Source organism: Paroedura picta, chromosome 2 (assembly GCF_049243985.1).
Source record: "Paroedura picta isolate Pp20150507F chromosome 2, Ppicta_v3.0, whole genome shotgun sequence".
NCBI lineage: Eukaryota > Metazoa > Chordata > Lepidosauria > Squamata > Gekkonidae > Paroedura > Paroedura picta.
This window is the reverse complement of record NC_135370.1, coordinates 105,850,391-105,854,871: the sequence shown is the minus strand read 5'-3', so window position 1 is coordinate 105,854,871 and position 4,481 is coordinate 105,850,391.

The following is a 4,481-nucleotide window of genomic DNA, read 5'->3' as shown; positions in this document are numbered from 1 at the left end:
CCCCGCTCTGCTGAGTGGCCAGGCGAGCGAGGGGCCCTTCTTCCAGCTCTCTCTGAGAAGCTGCCCTCTTCTCCCGCTCGTGTTTTCCAGCCAGCCCCCTAACCTTTCCTTTCTCTTCCCCGCCTTCCCCCCTCTTTTTGTCTCGGATGAAATTACCTCAACAATGACGCCCACGCCGTCATAATAGGCGTCTTCCCCCCCCCCCCCCATTCCCCAGGCCAGCAAGAAGGGGGTGAAAGACATCTGTATTCTTTGCTGGGGATCCCGCGAAATTACAACTCATCTCCAGGCCACTGAGAGCGCTTCCCACGGAGAAAAATGGAGGCGTCGGGGAGCGCACTCTTGGGCATTCTATCCCACTGATGTTCCTATCCTCCCTAGGCTCCATCCCAAAATCTCCAGGTCTTCCCCCAGCCTGGATCTGGCAATTCAACCCCCCCCCCCCCAGCTGGTAGCCAAGTGGGGCCTAGCAACCCTAGTTCCCCACTAACATGATTAGTCAAGAGTTGGTGCCACACACTCAGGGAAGTTTCAAGGGTTGTTTATAGAATATAAAATGTATTTTGAGGTTAAAGAATTTTGATTGGTAACAGAATTGATGAACTCTATTTGAAATTCTAGACCCTGACCTATTTTATAAAGGACTCGGTATCTTGTTTGGGGTGGTTGCATCTTTCAGGCATCAAGATGATCATTTTTAATAAAGACTCTGTGCTGTTAGCCGAAAGCCTCAGGCAAATTTATTTCACCTAGAGATGTTCATAGAAAGGGAGGGGCCATCTGAGAGCCTTCAACATAGTCTGACCTCCCCTCTACAAATGAAAAAAATCACCATCCCTCTCCTGAGCCTGCCCCTCCCATTAAATTACAATGTGGGAATATTACAAGCCTTGGTACACAATGCTGATAACAGTGCAACTGGAAATGCCTAAACCAAACTCACCAGAAGCATATTTTGTGTTGATTTAAGAATATAATTCACAGGTGAATTGAATGTATCATGAAACACACCACTGGATCAAAAGCTAGAGAATGAGTTTGTTTGTGGGAAGGAGCTGGTCAATATAGAAAACTGCTTTAAATGTTTTTTCTTTAGGTTGGTAGCTAAGCTGGAACTTTTAATGAGATCGTGAATACAGGCAAACCTATCAAGGGGGAAAGTCAGTAACCCTAGCATCAAGGCTCATTGCGAACACCTTACAAGTACACTAGTACTTCACCTTTTGGGTTTAGAAAAAAATTTTTTAAAGGAACATTTGAAATTCTTGTTGCTTGAAACCAAATTTAACTATGACCACAAAATTGTTTGTGTAGGTTCATTATGAACTACCTCACAACCATTAGCCCACAATAATAGCATAAGCAACAATGCCCTTCAGTATGAATGATCTGCTCAGTGCTGAACCAATTCAACTTGAGTAAGAGATGAATTGAGTGGAATGGTGCATGGAGAGGTTTGTTATACACTTGCCATTTGAATCAATCCATAATATACAAAGCACCTGATGGAAACGGAAAATTAAAAATTTGGGAAGAGTTTTAATGCTACTTCAGGATTTCCCCTGGAAGAGATTGAAAAGAAAAAATAGCCTGAGCTATTTTGTTCCATATTTCTTATAAGATCTAAGGGGGAAATCATGTTGTCTATGCAACAAACACTCTAGACACATCTAGATAAACTCTAGATAAGCAGCTTGTTGCTTACAAACTACATTTAGGGAAGGTGCAACTTGTACTTTTGTTCTTCCCCACATTTTGTCATATCTCCTCACCATTCACATAATTGTTTTATGACCTTAAGATCTGTTTAGTCACTAGGATAAAAATTTGGATATATTGCAGTGAGCTCACCTTAAGACTCATCCTTTTGCTATACACATTCAATTTTCTTATTAAATATAGCTCAACAAATATTTTGACCAGACAATGACTTCCACATCATTATCTTCTAGTTTGAGTCCAGTGGCATTTCCGAGGCCAACAAAGTTCAATTCTGGGTATAAGCAGTAACTGAGGGATTAGCATGTGTAGATGTGCACTCCTGTAGTTACATTGGAACAAATTTCATTAAATGTCACATATAGGTAGAGGAGTTAGATGCCAGGGTCAACATGCATAGAGTCAAGATGCATAAATGACTGCAATAAATATAGCTAAGACTGAAATAACAATGCCCTTCCATTCTCTACATAGGGCAAACCCTACAACCAAAGGATAAATGGACATAAATTTGAGATCGAGAATAACAACATATAACATTTTAGCTTTCCTGAGCACTCAATGGAGGACCTCAGACTAGCTGTTTTATTGCAAAGGAATTTCAGGAACAGACTGGAAAAGGAGATTGCTGAATTACAAGTTATTACAACACTGGTAACAATGGAATCCCCTGGGCTTAACAGAGGTATCTTCTGTTTTTATCTTCTCACTCACTTATACCCAGAAACTATACTTTGGTGGTCTTAAAGGTCCCACTGCACTCACTTCTCACCGCTGTTATTAATTCCTATATTATCTTTATGCCAATTTGCAGCTATTTACATGTCTTACAAAATGTGTTGTTCCAATCTTAGCTGTATTTATTGTTCATTCACTTAGGCATTTTCAACTCTCATTAGCTCTTCCTGGCAACTCCCCCCACCCAATCTACATGCTTATTATAGGTCATTGGTCCATCTACCCAGTATTAACCACCCTGAGTGGCTTAAAGGGTTGAACATGAGACTTTTTGCATAAAAAGCACAATATCAAATATACCTGTACAAGATTGATGTCGGTTGATGTCATTTACTTGGATTTTGGTAAAGCTTTTGATAAGGTTCCCCATGATGTTCTGATGGATAAATTGAAGGACCGCAATCTGGATTTTCAGATAGTTAGGTGGATAGGGAATTGGTTAGAGAACCGCACTCAAAGAGTTGTTTTCAATGGTATTTCATCAGACTGGAGGGAGGTGAGTAGCGGGGTACCTCAGGGCTCGGTGCTCGGTCCGGTACTTTTCAACATATTTATTAATGATCTAGATGAGGGGGTGGAGGGACTACTCATCAAGTTTGCAGATGACACCAAATTGGGAGGACTGGCAAATACTCCGGAAGATAGAGACAGAGTTCAACGAGATCTGAACACAATGGAAAAATGGGCAAATGAGAACAAGATGCAATTTAATAAAGATAAGTGTAAAGTTCTGCATCTGGGTCAGAAAAATGAAAAGCATGCCTACTGGATGGGGGATATGTTTCTAGGTAACACTGTGTGTGAACGAGACCTTGGGGTACTTGTGGATTGTAAACTAAACATGAGCAGGCAGTGTGATGCAGCGGTAAAAAAGGCAAATGCCATTTTGAGCTGTATCAACAGAGGCATCACATCAAAAATACAAGATGTCATAGTCCCATTGTATACGGCACTGGTCAGACCACAACTGGAGTACTGTGTGCAGTTCTGGAGGCCTCACTTCAAGAAGGACGTAGACAAAATTGAAAGGGTACAGAGGAGAGCGACGAGGATGATCTGGGGCCAAGGGACCAAGCCCTATGAAGATAGGCTGAGGGACTTGGGAATGTTCAGCCTGGAGAAAAGGAGGTTGAGAGGGGACATGATAGCCCTCTTTGAAAGGTTGTCATTTAGAGGAGGGCAGGATGCTGTTCCCATTGGCTGCAGAGGAAAGGACACGCAGTAATGGGTTTAAACTTCAAGTACAATGATATAGGCTAGATATCAGGGGGAAAATTTCACAAGAGTAGTTCAGCAGTGGAATAGGCTGCCTAAGGTGGTGGTGAGCTCCCCCTCACTGGCAGTCTTCAAGCAAAGGTTGGATACACACTTTTGTTGGATGTTTTAGGATGCTTTGGGCTGATCCTGCATTGAGCAGGGGGTTGGACTAGATGGCTTGTATGGCCCCTTCCAACTCTATGATTCTATGAGATTAGACTGATTATACAAAAACAGCCCTCCTCAATATGAGCCCTCTCAACAAATGAGCTGTTTATATCTGAAGTCAAGATGGAGTCTATGCCCTGATTACTGCAAAGTCTTCATACTGCTTTCAGATGAATAGATACTAACAATTAAGGCTCTAAAGAAGTGTTCCATTCAAGGCTGGGCTATGGCTCAGGGATGAATGTGTTCTGTATTCAAAAGGTCCTGGCTTAATCTGTGGCATCTCTAATTAAATTTTATCTTCTGTCACATGTAATACCTGCTCCCCCAATTTTGGGGCATTTCATCCAACTATTAACTCCTACCTGCTTATCTCTATCAGTTGATTTCTCATTTGGCTAGGAGGGCCTTCCTTCTTGCCAGAGTCAACTCCTTCCCCTCAATATCCTGGGGAAGATTTCATCAGATTCCCATCTTCAAGACTCATGTCTACATGGTTGTAAAATCCCAGACACACTACCACATATTGTTTTGGAGTGTCCAGTCTTCTCTCCCCAATGATCTTTAATCCAGTCATATTTGAGGGATTTAAATTCCAA